Source organism: Engystomops pustulosus, chromosome 10, assembly GCF_040894005.1.
Source record: "Engystomops pustulosus chromosome 10, aEngPut4.maternal, whole genome shotgun sequence".
Lineage (NCBI taxonomy): Eukaryota > Metazoa > Chordata > Amphibia > Anura > Leptodactylidae > Engystomops > Engystomops pustulosus.
Genome location: NC_092420.1, coordinates 73,220,401 through 73,238,471, shown reverse-complemented (window position 1 = coordinate 73,238,471; position 18,071 = coordinate 73,220,401). Strand labels below are relative to the sequence as shown.

General features: G+C 42.9%; 1 long non-coding RNA gene across 1 annotated transcript; it reads left to right on the top strand.

The window, feature by feature from the left end:
• The first annotated feature begins 983 nt into the window (after positions 1-983).
• LOC140103944 (uncharacterized) lies at positions 984-7,679 on the top strand. The gene is made up of 2 exons (XR_011850213.1): positions 984-1,191; positions 5,948-7,679. It is a non-coding gene; the product is annotated as an uncharacterized lncRNA (long non-coding RNA).
• Positions 7,680-18,071: the final 10,392 nt, after the last annotated feature.

Genomic DNA, 18,071 nt, shown 5'->3' with positions numbered 1-18,071 from the left:
TATATTTCGGACGCACCTTACCCTAGCTGCGGCACTGTTGACCTAGGACCACTGTCCACGTGCATAGCGGTAGCGGTACTGTCCAGTGGGGAGATTATCCTTCCCCATCTGGGTCCATCTGGACATTGCATTTATATTCCCCTGATGACAGGTTCTGAGTTTTTTCAGGACCCAGAAACGCATCGGGAACTACTTAGGGCCTACTAGGGCGATCCTAGGATTAGGGTCACTCTGGGACCGCCCTTGTCAGGGCGGGAGTTATATACCTTGAGGTCAGGGAAAGGTATGGATAGGGACTACTAGGTGCAGTGTCATCAACTGTTCCTGACTTGGTGGATCCCGTGTCATATGCTCCTGACCGTCATCCCGCACCCGCACATAAACACCTCCCCCCCTCCGTGAACTGGTAAGAACTTTCCGTATTATATGGCTATTTGAGTTCATTCTGCTGCCAGGTTCAAGTAGGTAATTATTTGTTGGTAATCCTACATGTGTGGGGAGGTGTGCTTCATTGGCTGGAGATGGTCCATATATTTCATTTTTTGTTGAATGCTTTGTTAAGGAGGTCGCACTGGTTTCGGACGCCATCTTGACTACTGTCCGCCATCTTAGATACAGCGGCCATGTTCCCTGACCATTGTCAAGTTAATGTCATGATTCAAACTTCATTTTATGTAACCTGTTTGCTGGCCTGTCAGCTAATACCCTTTGACATATAATGAGAAGCCAGTCTGTCCTCGAAGCTGCATAATAATATGATTCTGGAGCCACTTATCTTCTTCTTAGTATAAACAATATCTGTGTACAAGGTCTCTGAGAACTGAGCACAATTACTTCACTTTCTTTTCCTAGAATATGCTGATGTCCAATAGCTTTGCAGTATAGTATTCACACCCCTTTGATGACTCTTCTGTCTGATATATATTATGCATTTGGATTATTAAAGGAGGAGAAGATCCTGACTAAGAGATTGACGTGTATGTCTTGGTCTGTATGTTCAATCATGAAAGGGTTGAATTAGGACTCACCTTAAAAAAGTCAAAAGGGCTGTTGGGGCCCTGCATAAAAATCCCTAACAATATTTGGCGTCCATCTGGGTGGGTTTAGGAGTAAACAACAACAGCACCAAGACAGCCTCCATGAAGGGTCCCCGCCGGCTTGGTGAACAGAACTGACCAGAGCGCTCTCAGGGTAAGATATTAATTTTTCTTGTCTACCTTGATATGTCACTTCTGTGTCACTGGTTGGACGGACCGGGTAAGACTGTCTCTGTGTTATGTATTTGCCACTGTTGTTCACTGTAACCTAAGCTCATAGTTTTTGGCAAAGAACCACTTTGTAAGGTGATGGACAGAGACTGGACAGAGACTGGACAGTGACGGATGCTCAGACAGTCTGTGGTGTTAGCTGAAACTGTGGGACAGGAGGGAGTAGCCCTTAGATGTCTGCAATGCTAAAATAGGAGATACTTTGTTGTGATTGTCAGATTATCATAGTGTCTATAGTACTGTTTGACTAGTGTCAATAGGGTTGCCCATAGAGGTATAGAGCTCAATTTGTGCACGTGCAGCGGAGACCCACTCTGATCAAGTGTGCGTTTAGCTTCATTTTGGAGTCTGAACGACTTTGTGGATGACTGTAAGAACTAGTAGTGACTTGGTAAAGAGTCAGTAAGAGAGTTGACTTGGTAAAGAGTCAAGGAGAGAGTAGTTCAGTAAAGAGAGTTGATTTGGTTAAGAGTCAATAAGGGAGACTTGGTAAAGAGTCCTCTGTGGAAGTCTGGTATCTAGTTTCTTTGGGGTCGGTCACACAAGGTGTCGGATTCGTTGTATCTGTGGGGGACAGGTTTGGCAGTGTTGCAGTTGTAGACATTTGTGATGGGAAGTAAGCAAAGTAAAGTAAGCCAAGGGTGCGGACCTAGAAAAGCTACTCAGATTGTGTCCCACATGGAGGGGAAAGATGCACAGAGACAGAAGGTTGTTGAGTTAAGTAGGACTGATGGAAAAGTGCAAGTTGACATGATCGGACATAAGGGCTGGTAGTTTTGTGTTGAAATGAAAAGTGATATTGAAGGTTTGAAGGTTTTGGTATGTGTCAGATGATCTGATGATTGTACAAGTGATCAGATTTGCAAAACAGACACTTAGAGCCTCTGACTGACGGACGGACCAGGACAGAGTGACAGGAATCCTTCAGAGTGCCCAATGAAGAAAGAGACAGGCGATAAGGGACATTTCAAAGTTTTTGATGTGGAAAGAATTTGAGAAAAAGAGATTTTATTATATTTTCCTTGGAGTGAAAAATGGCCCCTGTAATCCAGACTCCACCCCTGTATCTGGTGGTTAGAGAAGATGACACGCCCTACCATTCTTCAGTGGCGGCCATCTTAAGTCAGTTTATTTTTCAGTGGCGGCCATCTTAAGTTATATTCCCTTCAAGTCCCTGAAAGTTGATTGCTGTTGGCAGCCATAAGTGCTGTTGTGGGGCTTTGTAGGATAGCAGCTGGCCATGCTTGGGGCGTCTGCTAGGGGTCTTGGAGTGTGGGAGGTTGTTTGAGTATTATTAAAATTTATTGATCCCGACAATTAGAGAAAAATTACTATAAAAAGTGTTACAATGTCTCCGGTACCTGCTTTCTGGCATTTAAGGGGTTAACAAAAGGGTGGGGGCTGTTGGACCTGCGTTTTGTTTTGTGAAGAACTGACATGTGCTGTGTCCTTGATGTTCACGGAAAACTGAATTTCTCCATATTGAGTTGCTTAGAATCTGTGTTCTGTTATCTCGTGGTTTACAGGCTAGTGAGAACATTTACATTTGGGAGGGGTAGATCGCTGCGTTTAGACTTCTCCCTGACAATCTAAAAAAGACTTGAAGGAAGTTATTTGGTTGTGGAACAGGGATACAGTATGATGTGATGTCCTCCTGTGTACCCCATAAACAGACTAAGCAAGAATGAGCCCCCCAACTGTATTACAGAGCCTATGACTGACTTTTGTTCCTTTTTGATTAAAAACCATCTTAGGTGTACCTGGATTTTATTGAGACGTTGGAGTCTGGCCAGAACTTTATAGGTAGCACAGAACACTGGGCTGGAGATGTGGTGGAGGGACTCTGACATTGACATACAGAGGGAATAGAGGATGTTTTCACAGACCACGCCAAAGTGAGACTGACAACATCTCCGGAAGTCTCAACCGACCAACCCAAGTGGGCGTTGCGGGGAGGAGACATTACTGTAGTGAGTGGCGGAGACGGCCCCCACAGGGCAAGACAAGGGGGGGTGGTTATGGACAAGGATGTCAGCGAGAACAGCCCCCCCAAACAGAGTTATCGCCTTTCATTGTAGAACTCTCCCCTGCTAGTCCGATGATGATTTTAGCCCATTCCCGGTCAAGAAAAGACTCAGAAAGAACAGCCGGATACATGTAGCATGGTCCATGACCTCCAAGCTGCCAATCAGTGTACTGAAGCCCAGTGGTCCCTAGCCCAAACTGGCAGCAGTCCCTGAGAGTGACATATTATTCACTGTTATTGATTTGGCAAATGTTTTCCTCTCTGTGCCCCTACATGAGGATTGCCAGGACCTATTTTCCTTTACCAGTTCAGTATTCCAGTATATCTGATGTAGAGTCCCACAAGGGGGGGGGGGGTAAAACTCACCCAGCCAATACCCCACGGCCCTACAGGGAGTAGACTGGCAGACTGGCCCCTTACTGGATGTTCTCCTTTTCAGTATGCGGAGGACCTACTGTTTTTGTTTGCCAGGATACATTTATTGACCTTATGTGTTTTCTGTTCCAGAAGGGTTGCAAAGTTTCCTGAGACAAACTCCAGTACTGCCAGGAGAAGGTGGTCTTCCTAGGCCACTGCTTCTCAGCCACAGGCAGATACCTGACAGAGGGAAGAAAGCTGGCAGTCCAGAATGTGCCCCTGCCCTGAGGCCCTAAGCCTCTTCACATGTTTCTAGGACTGGCCAGCTCCTGCAGGCCTGGGATAAGGTCTGCTGCCCCCAGCCTGATGCTGCCCCTTTCTGACTGAATTGCCTCTTCCCCATTTGCCCTTAGTCAGGAGGCAATTGATGCATTCCATAGCCTTAAGCTGGCAAATCCTGTCTGCCCCGGCCCTAGGCACATGCCACTGAACCATACCTTTTATTTTATTTTGCACTGAGTATGTAGGCCACAGGTGTCCTAGCCCAGGAACGTGGTGGCCTCCCCAGTGGCCCACTATTAGGCCCGGTTAGACTCAGTCGTGAGGGGAGCCCCTCATGTGTCAGTAGCTGCAGCCAGCAATCTGCTCACCAAGGCCAGTGAGTTGATCCTAGATCACTCAGTTACAGTGCAAACCCCACATACCTTGCACAGTGTCCTCACCCAAGTACAGCCCAAGCATCTGAGCAAAGGCCGGACAGCTCAGACTCCAGTGTGCACTCCTGATGCCCCAGGATACACTGATAAGGTGCACAGCTCTGAATCCTTCATTCTATCGCCAGTCTTCCAGGATTCAGAGAGGGGGGAGAGAAGGGTGAGTAACCCAGATGTTGAGTTTTTTCTCATAGATGGCTCCAGGTCTGCAGGAGAAGACAGACGGTTCTACACTGGATATGCAGTGGTCAGTGGCACACATGAGGTAGTACAAGCAGAACTACTCCCTCCACACAGGTCAGTGCAGGAGGTGAAGTGACGGCACTCAGGGAAGCGCTACAGCTGGTGGAAGGTAAAAGGGCGAACATCTATACTCAAGGTATAGTTCTGGGGTCTAAACACGACTATGAACCCATATGGAAGGCTAGAGATTTCCTCACCTCTGCAGGGAACCCCTTTAAGCATGGCACGCTGGTTATAGAGCTCATGGATGCTCTCTTACTTCCACAAGAGGTGGGGATAATAAAAGGAAAAGCACACACAATTTGGTAACTCCACAAGCCAAGGGCAAGGATGTGGATGACGGGATGGCGAAGGCAGCTGCACAGATGGAGCCCAGAGACTGTCCTGAAGTCTCAGCTGTGATTTCTGAGCTAAAAGTTTGATCCACAGGTGTTCCAGTCCCTGGTGGCCCGAGTGTCATCAGAAGTGAAGGAAGAGTGGAGGAAAGCTGGAGCCCAGATGCCGATGAGACCTGGATGCTGGGAGAGAGGGTGTGCCTGCCCAGAGCTCTGCACCTGACAGTAAGTCAAGTAGGCCACAGACACACACACATCCAAAATGGCCATGCTAGTGCTCATAAACCATAAGTGGTTTGCCCCGGGCGTTACTACCCCTGTCACTAGACTAGTGAAAGCCTGTATAGTCTGTGCCCGCCACAACCCGGGTAAGGTGGTAAAGACCCCACAGAAGGTGACACCCAAGCTGCTGTATCCCTTCCAAAGACTGCAGATGGATTTTATCCAGCTACCAAAAGTGGTACGTAGGAATACGTGCCTGTGTGCATTGATCTCTTTCCAGGGTGGCCAGAAGCTTCTCCCATGACCAAGGCTACTGCCAGAGCTGCAGCCAAGAAGTAGGTGAGTGAGATTTTTCTGCAGGTTTGGACTTCCAGAGACCAAAGAGTCCGGTCGCAGAACCCACTTCACTGGACAGGTAAAGACCTGAAACCTTGTCCCTCCTGGGTGTAGAACAGGCCCTGAACACCCCATACCCTTCCCAAGTTGGTGGTGCGTTTGAGATACTTTAAACAGCACTCTTAAGTTAGAGATCTGGGAGGCCATGGAAGTAACAGGGAAACCATGGCGCGAGTGCTTTCCTGCTGCCCATCATTCAGTTAGGACCACACCCACCAGAAAGATGGGATTGTCCCCCTTTGAAGTACTTTTTGGCTGTGCACCCAGACCAGGCCCCTACTTCCCACAGACCCTATAGCTGATGGCAGGAAACCAGGTGGAACATGCCACACAGTTGAGCCAGGCCTTGAAAAAGGTCGGCAAAAGTGTTTCTGATTCCTTTTTCAGATGCAGACAGAGACCTCAGGACGCATAACCTGAAGCCTGGAGACTACGGGTGGTGAAGACACACCAGAGAGAGAGTCTAGAGCCTCGCTACGACGGTCCTTTCCAAGCATGCTGACCAGCGCCACGCCTGTGAAGCTAGAGGGAAGTCAGCACGCTTCCACGCTTTCTATTACAAACCTATTCTTCTTGCTAGCTGGTCTCTTCTGACTGATTGTATGCTCAGGGACACCCCAACCATGACTATCACTGTATCTATAGGGGTGACCAGGATGCCCCCAGGGTAGGAGACTTTACCTACGGTTGGTGCAACAAGACAATGACCTTCTTTACCATTGACAGCACAGATAACCCTGTCTTAGCAGTGTCTGATGTGTACAGGATTTGTGGGGAGAGGAGAGTCAGGTCAGGCCTAGAGGCTGGGAAGGTGAGTGTACGGTGATAAAACTTGTGCATTCCTTCCTCGTGATCCCCAGGGATAAGGTTGATCAGACACATAAGAAAAGGTAGAGAATCCCAAAGGATTCTGGAGGTCTGAGAAAGAAGCACCTAGATGACAACGTTTATATAGATACAGTGGGAGCACCAAGGGGGGTCCCAGATGAGTACAAGGCCCACAATCAGATATGGGCAGGTCTAGAGTCCATTATTCCCCAGAGAGCTATGAGCAAAGATGTTTGTTGGGTAACTGGTTTTTATTGTAATCAACAGAGATTTGTGAACTATATCGGAGATGCTTCCCAGAACCGCATGGCTTTGGACATGACCCTTGCTGAGAAGGGAGGAGTCTGTAAGGTGGTGGGAGTGGCTTGTCGCATGTACATCCCAGATGACATCGCCCCCTATGGATCCATTACCCATGCACTTGAAAAGATTGAAGGACTGTCCAGGGAACTCGAGAGAAACTCTGGGGTGGACACTTTGTCCTTCGCTTTGTGGGTGGGGGATTGGAAGGGTTTCCTTTAAGTGGGGGTAATATTGGGGATTGTGATTTTGCTCTTGTCACTTATTGCGTGTTGTGTGGTCCCCCTCATCAAGTCCACCATGTCCCAGATGGCCGTCTATGCGGTAAGAACCACGACAGGAGAAGTGCCCGGAGCGGAGGATGATGCTGCCTGTGTATAAACCTATGGACTATGGGGACTCAGTGATGTGATTTGAGTATGCGGGCCTGTAACCCCTGAGTGACTGGCCTCCAGGGGATCTGGTGAAGAGTTAACAAGTCCAGCAGGTAAGGGCTTAGCCTACCTGTGGGTACCTGGAGCTTGAGGAGGTTGCTCAGGATGGAGTTACAGGCCAGCAAAGCTCAAAGGGGGGAATTGTTAAGGAGGTCGCACTGGTTTCGGACGCCATCTTGACTACTGTCCGCCATCTTAGATACAGCGGCCATGTTCCCTGACCATTGTCAAGTTAATGTCATGATTCAAACTTCATTTTATGTAACCTGTTTGCTGGCCTGTCAGCTAATACCCTTTGACATTTAATGAGAAGCCAGTCTGTCCTCGAAGCTGCATAATAATATGATTCTGGAGCCACTTATCTTCTTCTTAGTATAAACAATATCTGTGTACAAGGTCTCTGAGAACTGAGCACAATTACTTCACTTTCTTTTCCTAGAATATGCTGATGTCCAATAGCTTTGCAGTATAGTATTCACACCCCTTTGATGACTCTTCTGTCTGATATATATTATGCATTTGGATTATTAAAGGAGGAGAAGATCCTGACTAAGAGATTGACGTGTATGTCTTGGTCTGTATGTTCAATCATGAAAGGGTTGAATTAGGACTCACCTTAAAAAAGTCAAGAGGGCTGTTGGGGCCCTGCATAAAAATCCCTAACAGCTTAAATAAGTGTAATTTTACCAGCCGGTATATTAAAAGTTAGGTTTAAATTCTTATATGTTTTTCACCCAGTGTTTAACTGTTTAAGTGATATTGGTGGAAGTTGAGGTCCTCGGACACTTCCAGGGGATACTTGCTATACTCTCTGGCAATAGTAATTGCTTATTCTGTGTGTTTTTTATATGTGTTTAGGTACTTTTCTGCATATAAAGCTTAATCAAGGCAAAGGAATAAGTGTGAACTTTGATATATGTTACTCATTTGTCTTAGCTTTATAGTGTTCTATCTTCGCTATACCAACAAAACTCTGCTTACATGAGTTTATATGCGTTTATATACTTATATGTAGTCTAACTAAAGCAGAGGAATAAGTGTGAACTGTGACTTAGACTAGTTTTCAGTCTTTTATCTATTTTTCTTAGTCTCCCAGAGTATTTAATTGTTGTTATACTAACAATACCCCGGGTTATTGGCCCACTGAATTCTCATTAATAATTATCAGCTTTGAGGAACTTCATATCTAAAACTATACATAAGGGGAAAAGACACAGTGAAAATAAGCTGAAAATATGGCTCCCAGGAAACCAGAAAGGAAATCAGCTGGATTAGATAAAATGGTGAGCTGATATTTCACAGTGGCACATAATGGGCACCACATAATGGCCGTCACATTATGGGCACCAAACTTTCCAGAAATTACCATATTTAGCAACAACCTCATATTTGAAAAAACCACCTGTAAATTCAAAATGCTCATTTCACCAACTACACCACAGATTACATGAATCCAAAAGGGAAAAAGTCCAGCATCCAGGAAAAAAGCGATGTGGCATCAGATAAAATCCACTTTTAATGAAAAAAACTGTTTAAAAACATATAGTGACGTCCTATAACAGGTCTGACTCGTCAAATGTAAAAAAAAATGTTTTTCAATAGAAATAAAAAAACATCAAGAATGTAATGGATGAGATCTGAAGAAAAATTACTATATTGTTGCAAGTGATGTCTTACAGCTAATATGGCTAAATTGTGAGGAATGCATGTGTATAAGGCTACAACATTGCATGTTACCCAAGTGTAATGTTTTTCCCAATGCATGGTATCCATGGCTTGTAATGCACTGAATGTATCTTTTATGTAGCCTGGTGTTCGTTTTACAAATGGTTGGAGGATGTTATTCAACCATGCTGAGATTTTTTCTGTTATTGATCCTACCCCCGATATTATTGGTCTTAAAGGGGGTGGAAAAAAGTTTTTTTTGAGTTTTGGGCAAGGCATACAGAATTGGGGCATTAAGAAATTCAGGTTGCATGGCATTTATGATTGATTCAGAAAAAACATTAAGTGTAAGACATCACTTGCTACAATATAGTAATTTTTCTTCAGATCTCATCAATTACATTCTTGATGTTTTGTTATTTCTATTGAAAAACAATTTTTTTACATTTGAAGAGGAATTTTATTTCCAAAAACAAGGTTGCCCCATGGGTGCAAAATTTCCCCCCAACGTAGCTAATCTGTACATGTCTTGGTTCGAGGAAATTTATGGTGCCAACAACCATTTCATGTCACAGATTGCTTGGTTTGGGCGTTACATAGATGACTGCCTCTTAATCTGGTCAGGTGATTCACAAAACATATCCTCCTTTATACAGGATCTGAATCACAATCCATATAATCTAAAATTCACATCATCATCTTCCTCTACCAGCATTTCATTTCTTGATATACAGTTAATTGGTGATTCATTGCACAAATGTGTACATACAGATTTATATAGGAAACCTATTTCAGGTAATACATTATTACATGCTTCAAGCTGTCACCCTTCCCATGTTATCCGTAATTTACCAAAGGGAGAATACATAAGAGCCATACGAATATGTTCAAGAGACACTACATATGAACATGCAGCTCAAAGAGGCTACAACAAAAATCATCTACATAAAATAGAAACAACCATCAGAACCAAGAATAGGAGCGCATATTTTTCATCAAACAGAAAAAGAAACCTCAAGCAAAATGAAAAACAACCCATTACGTTTAGCACCACTTACAGTAGACAATATAATCAAATTTTACAAATCATCAAAAAACATATTCCATTACTGTACCAAGATGACAAACTGTTTAAAATACTAAACAATGGCATTAGATATGTCTCCAGAAATGCCCCAAACTTAGGTAGAATTTTGTCTCCCAATTTATTTATATCAGTCTCAGATAAAAACAAAAATACATGGTAAAAATACAAGGGTAGTTCAAAGTGTGGTGGCAACCGATGGAATTTATGTGATAAATTACATAAACCATCTACATTTATTTCTACAGTAACGCTTAAGGAATATCCCATAAGAACACACATGAATTGCGAAAGTGATCACATAATCTATTTAGCCACCTGTAAACACTGCAACCTCCAATACGTAGGTTGCCCAACAAGGAAATTGAAAACTAAAAGTGCAGGCATTACAAGTAATTTACATGTAAATATGTCCGGGTTGTCTAGGCATTTCTTGGAGAAACATGAAGGTAATATGTCTAGTTTACAGGTTATACCCATTGAAAAAGTGACACGTCCGGCTAAGGGCGGGGATTGGACCCGATCCTTACGATCTCGGGAAGCTTATTGGATCTTGTTACTGCAAACTCGGTCACCACTTGGTCTAAATTATAGACACGATCTAATGTATATATACAAAATTTTACCTTATAGTCTGTTTTCTTTGCATGTATGTGTAAATTTTGCTGTTAAAATGATGTTGAGTGCCTTAAGGGTTAACATGATCATGTGATAGCAGCAGAGACGAGTTTCCGGCCGGATTACCGCATGTTTAAATACCCTATCTCGTAATAATTCAGTAGGCTACGACTAAGGCCCACGAACGGTCCAAAACGCGTCAGACCTTTTATATTATAGGACGTCACTATATGTTTTTAAACAGTTTTTTTCAATAAAAGTGGATTTTATCTGATGACACATCGCTTTTTGCCTGGATGCTGGACTTTTTCCTTTTGGATTCATGGATTTCTGACTGGCCCCCACACAGCATGTCCGCGCACCGGCCACTCGAATCAATCAGCATTTGAACTTGAACACATGGTGAGCTGAGATTTATCTTTCTTTTTTCTTCTTACCACATATTACACCTTGGTTAATTCTCTAAGGGGTTTGCATTAAGAAATTAGGGCCACTTTGCAGGTTTTCCTCTGTTTTATACCACTAAGACTCTCCAAATGCATCCTGACACATGTAAAGGATCTCTGTCAAATTTGGCTTCTAACGGGCAAAAATCCCTCTTTCCTTCTACTGTGCGCCCATATTACATTTTATATGCACATGTGGGGCAATGCTACACTCAGGAGAAATAGTTTTACATGTTTTGGGAGTTATTTTATATTTTATCCCATGTGGCTATAAAAAATTAGGGGTAAAAGTGACCTTCATAGGAAAATTTGCACTTTTTTTGTATGATACACCTGTAGGGGCAAATACACATATCACACCTTGCTAAATTCTCCAATGGGTGTACTTTCCAAAATTGTGTCACTTGTTTGTGGCACATTTGAAAGGATTTGTCAAATTTGGCTTCTAAAAGTTCAATGTCCCTCTTTCCTTCTGAGCCCTACTGTGTGCCCATACAACATTTTATATGCACATGTGGGGCAATCCTATGCTCCTATGAAATAATTTTAGACAGTTTTGGGGGTTGTTTCATCTTTAATCCTTCTTTAATCATCTTTAAGCCTTATAAAATCACTTCCATCTAAATTGGTTCCTTCAAAAATAGGTTTTGATGATGATTTTCGTGAAAATCTGAAAAAAATCGCACCTAAAGTAATAAGCCTATTAAACATCCTTAAAAAAGGAAAGAATGATTATGCCAACATTTTTTCCAAATTTCTGTTTTTTCAGTAATAAATACAGGCAGTCTCTGGGTTATGTACAGGATAGGCTCTGTAGGTTTGTTCTTAAGTTGAATTTGTATGTAAATCGGAAGTGTGTATTTCATAATTGTAGCTCCAGACCAATTTTTTTGGTCTCTGTAACAATTGGATTTTAAAAATGTTGGGTTGTCGTAAGAACCAGGATTAACAATAAAGCTTCATTGCAGACGCCACTGATAACTCTTATAGCGGTTTATTGTATCCTAGGGCTAAAGTATAGAAAATGACCAACATCCAGAGGCCCGTTTCTAACTAGTGGTCGTCTGTAAGTCGGGTGTTCTTAAGAAGGGGACCGCCTGTACTATAGATATTGCTTAAGTGTTTCAACCAGCATGAAGTACAATGTGTCACCAAATAAATAATAACAAAATCTCCTGGATGTGTTAAGGCGTTCCAAATTTTTGACCACTTATACTGTAGTGACACATGTCAGATGTAAAAAAAAGGGTCATGTCAGGAAGGTGCAAAATGGCCAAGTCTTTAAGGGGTTAAGAAATCCAGGGTGCAGCGAGCATCTTATTACAGCGCACTTCTCTTCTCTGTGACAATGAATATTGCCAGATGGCATCTTCCTACGTCTTTACCTACCACACCCCTGGTAAACAGAGAGGGAACATTAAACAAACACTTCTGTGCCCATCTTTTGATGTTGCAGGTTAGTGTGTATAGATATTGGAATAACTGAAATACGCCGGAGGGAAGGAAACAGATGAAGGAGCTGCTACATGAACAGCCAACTATGTTATTGTATTTCATCTCTGAGGACTCCTGATGTTGTTACAGGGCTCTTCCACGTGTTTTGGTGCACTTGGTGGACAAGACATGACGCGCCCCCCCCCCCCTCCTAAAATATTTGAACAATGACAATGCCACCATATCCTACCCGCAGGTATGCTGCATAATTATGTTAACAATTTAAATGCAGACAAGCAGCATTTGAATGCTGTCGGTGCATGCACGGTGCCATCTTGGGCAGGATTGTCATGCCCCCCCACCGTGTCATCAGGAGACACCGATCCCTTGCCATGGCAGCAGGGAGTCTGTGTGAGATTCTCAGGCCGGTCTCTTCACATGATCTATAACTTTTATCTGTAATCTGCATATGTGATCTGCATTACAGACGGTCCCCTACTTAAGAACACTTGACTTACACCCTTTGTTACAAATGGACCTCTGGATGTTGGTAAATTACTGTACTTTAGCTCTAGGCTACAATGATCAGCTGTAACAGTTATCAGAGGTGTCTGCAGTTAAGCGTCATTGTTAATCCTGGTTCTTATTTTAAATTAAAGGGGTTGTCCATTTTCAGCAAATAATTGATATGGTGTAAGGAAAAGTTATACACTTTTCCAAAATACTTTCTGTATCAATTCCTCACAGTTTCCTAGATCTCTGCTTGCTGTCATTTTAAAGTAAGCTTCTTGGTTTACTTGTAGTGGATAGAAATCTGTCTATGGTCACACAGGTGCACGGCTCGTTATACCACACAGCTCTGATTACTCTCTGATACTAACGAGCACCTGTGTGACATCACATGACCATGGGCAGATTTCTATCCAGTGGAAGTAAACAGAGAAGCTTCCTATAGAAAGACAGCAAGCAGAGATCTAGAGAACCATGAGGAATTGATACAGAAAGTGTATTGGAAAATTGTATAACTTTTCCTTACACAAACCATATCAATTATTTGCTGAAAGTGGACAACCCCTTTAATCTTGTGCTACAGTCATTGCTGTTCTCTAATTATGATCACATTTGTGCAAAATAAAGTTTAGTTTTTTTTAATTTACAGATTTTTTATTGTTTTAACATATTTGTTCATACAGCAACACAAAGCATTTGAATATCATGCATTCCAGAAAAGAACAGATTACATCGGCAAACAATACAGTATCTGAGAAGTGGAGCTACGCAGGTGCCTTCACGTGGGGTGGACATGCCCACGTGTGGCACTGCTGTCCTCTGCAGTTGAACTGATTCATACAGGTTCTAATAACAGTGTCAAATATAAACTAGCAAAATGGTGTTATATGTCTTGCAACCATAAAAATACTACACAAGCCTTATATACCGGGCGTAAGTAATGTAGAAAAGCTAAATTAGTGAGGCCAAAGTGATTAAAGGGAACCTACCACCACGATTCTACCTATAAAGGTAGAACGGGTGGTAGGTGGATGTATGGGAGGTGAGGATAGCCCTTTTTAGAGCTAATCCTCACGTCCCGCTATTTTTAAAATCTTTAATACTCTAATATGTAAATTTTCTGAAAGCGGCAACTGGGGCGTGGAGTAGCCGGACATGAAGCTACACGTTGCGGCTACTCCACGCCCCAGTAGCCTCTTTTCTCCTCCTACCCTGTTATATAGATTGAGTGCTGTTGTGTCTCCACTTCTGGATCCGTTACAGTTTGCCTATCGGTCTGGACTAGGTACTGATGATGCGTTGATCTATTTGTTGGAAAGGGTGTATTCACATCTGGACAATGTGGGGAACACGGTCCACCTGACGTTCTTTGATTTTAGTAGTGCTTTTAACCGTATTGTGCCAGAGGGTTTAGTAGAGAAACTATTAAAACTATCTGTGGACAAGAAAACTGGAAACTGGATTTTAAATTACTTGCTAAACAGGCCGCAAAGGGTAAGAGTCGGAAACTATTGGTCGGGGGAATCTCTGTATAGCATAGGAGTCCCCCAAGGGACAGTTTTGTCGCCTTTTTTATTTTCTGTTTACACTGCGGATTTCCGAAGGAACGACCAAGAATGTTTCGTCCAGAAATACTCAGACGACACAGTCTTGGTTGGACTGATAAAAGACGGAGAGGATGGGGGGTATAGGACAAGTGTGTCCAAATTTTGTGACTGGTGTACTGTAAATAGTCTGCAGTTAAATCTGTCAAAAACCAAAGAGATCATAGTTGACTTTTCAAGGAAAAGGAACTCCACATTCGAACCACTGAACATCGGAGGGGTTGATATTGAACGTGTAGGGGAATATAAATACCTGGGTATAATGATTGATGATAAATTAAAGTGGCAAACTCAGACTGATTACGTTTACAGGAAGGCTACTAGTAAGTTGTTCTTCCTGAGGTCGCTTAGAGCCTTTTCCGTGAACACCCATCTTTTGATCACTTTTTTCGAGTCGTGGTACTTAGTACCCTTATGTATGTGGTTTGTGCATGGGGCCCATGTCTGTCTGCCCAGGACCAATGTAAAAGCAGGAAGATCCTTAAAAAAGCAGGGGGCATAATTGGTGTGAAAATGGAGTATTAGGAGGCCAGGCTGCGTCGTTGCGTGCTCAAAAAACTGGCTAGGATATTGTCAGATCCTTCACACCCTTCATTTAACTTACTCGAAGGGCAACGAAGCAGTTTTAGCGGCAGACTAAAAGAAATCAGGTGCAGGACTGATAGATATAAAAAATCATTCGTGCCGAGTTCTATCCATCTGTTCAACACGAATAAGGGGGCATAGACAGCTTCAATTAGCAAATAATTTTCGGTTTTTCTTAGACCAGTAAATTGTGAGTTTGTTTTTATTACGTATATTTTAGTACTTTTTATTCAATATATGTTGTATGTTGTATGTTTACTGTATTTTGTAATGTATTTAAACTGTGTCTCATAGCTTTTTGTGACAACTTTCTTTTCCTCCGTTGGGGGATAATAAATTGTTTATTATTATTATTATCTTCGGCGCGCAGCTCCTCGTAGCTGCGCACCCTCGTCCGAGAAGCTGGCGTTCTGCACAGCCACTGCTCTGAAGCTGGAGCTACTGTGCATGCGCAGAACTCCAGCTTCTCGGACGAGGGCGCGCAGCTACGAGGAACTGCGTGCCGAAGATGTCAGGGTAGGAGGAGAAAAGAGGCTACTGGGGGGTGGAGTAATCGCGATGAGTAGCATCATGTCAGGCTACTCCACGCCCCAGTAGCCACTTTAGAAAATTTACATATTAGGGTATTAAAGATTTTAAAAGATAGCGGGGACATGAGGATTAGCTCTAAAAAGGGCTATCCTCACGTACCATACATCCACCTACCACCCGTTCTACCTTTATAGGTAGAATCTTGGTGGTAGGTTCCCTTTAAAGAGTCAGGGACATAAAACAGGAGGGGGTACATCTCTCACAAAATGTGTTATTACTTTGGGATGGAGCCTTCCAATCGAGTCTTGAGGTGCAATTATGGGGCCCATATTTTTAGGATGGATGAGTGTTTCTTACGAATCTTATATAGCAGTTCCTCTAGGCTACATATTTTGTTTGCTTTGGTAATCTATCTAGCATCTGTGGGAACATCTTGAGATCTCAACAGTTGGTATGCAGGGCCAGATTAAGGGTCCCAGTGGTATGGAGCACCTCAGTTAGGATGCCCCCCCCCCCCTTCCCCCCAGCTCAGCAGCCGATGCGGGGGCCCCCTCCCACAACAATATATGTGAAAAAAGATGCCACATAGTTATAGTGTTTCAAATATCAGCCCAAGCTCTAAAAAATTAGAAACATCGGTATCTTTAGTTTAGATTGGTTTAGTAATGGTGATAATTTTTTAAACAATTAAAATTTTGGTCTATGACAAATCAAAATATACTCCTGCCATACTATTACTAGATAATGATGCCACAATAATGTTACTAATTAAAATTACCATAAGACCAATATTCCAAACAATAGCGCTACAAATTCCAAATGAGCCCTCCAAACAGCAACCCACAGCATCACCATATAGTATGGTGATGCAGTATTCACCACCATATAGTGACCATATAGTAGTAGATACCAGTCCTGCACAGAGGCTGCAGTGTAATCCTATGACTTACAGGTGACTTCCCTTATGTTGTTTCTTCCCTTTGGTCTGATTTTCCAGGAGACTTCTTCCAGCCATGACTCACTGTGGATTTATAAAACAGACATGGTTGGCATCATCCTATACACATATATCATATATACCCCTCACACCACAACTAACCACACTGTGCCTCCCACATATATCATATATACCCCTTACACCACAACTGACCAAACTGTACCCCGATATATCATATATACCCCTCACGCCACATCTGACCATACTGTCCCCACATATATCATATATACCTCTCACACCACAACTGACCACACTGTATCCCCTACATATATCATATATACCCCTCACACCACAACTGACCACACTGTCCCCACATATATCATATATACCCCTCACACCACAACTGTCTCCCCATATATCATTTACCAAAGGCATGGTAAACAAGCAAAAACGCACCAATATCCTATAGTGTGATCGGACCCTCAAGGCGGATTCCCACGTGACGTTTTTCTGTATCGTTTTTGAAAAGGAACCAAAATGCAAGTGGGAGGGCGTTTGCCATGAAACACATGGTTTTTGGCCAAGCCCCTTACCACTTGCGTTTTGGTTCTTTTAAAACACAATTAAAAAAAAGCCATGTGGGAATCCGCCCTGAGGCAGCATTTAACCGTTGCAACTCAAACTACATCTCAATCAATTTTGAGGAGGTTTAGGTGCAGTAACCACCCCTGTCCTCTATACATGACTTACACTCCCCCTTCCTCTATACAGTGCCTCCATAAGTAAATTACATCCCCTGTCCTCTATACACTGTCTGCATACATTAGCTACACCCCCAGTCCTCTATACATGAATTACACCCCCATCCTCTGTGCAGTTCATCTATGTATATATTTCACCACCTTTGATTTCACCACCCATAATTTCACCACCTGTAATTAAACCCCCTACCTCTATATACTGCCCCCTCCCCTATACAGTGCCTCCTCTATATAAAAATGACACCCCAGTCTCCTATACAGTGGCTCCTCTATATATAAATTACAGCCTCCCCTGTACCCTATATATGTAAATTACACCCTCCCCTAAACCCATATACAGCAGCTCTTCTATATATAAATTACAAAACCCCCGTCGCCTATACTGTGGCTCCTCTATATATAATTTACAACCTCCCCGACCCCTATTTATAAATTTCACCTCCCCCGTTCCCTATACAGTGGTCTCTCTCTCTCTTTTTCTATCCTATATATACGTATATATATATATATATATATATATATATATATATATATATATATATATATTACACCCTCCCCCTGTCCCATATACAGCGGCTCTTCTATATATAAATTACACACACACCCCCCGTCACCTATACAGTGGCTCCTCTTTATATAAATTACACCCCGTCTCCTATAAAGTGGCTCCTCTGTATATAAATTAACCCCCACAGTCGAATATAAAGTGGCTTTTCTATATATAAATTACACCCTCCCCCGTCCACTATACAGTGGCTCCCCTATATAAAAATT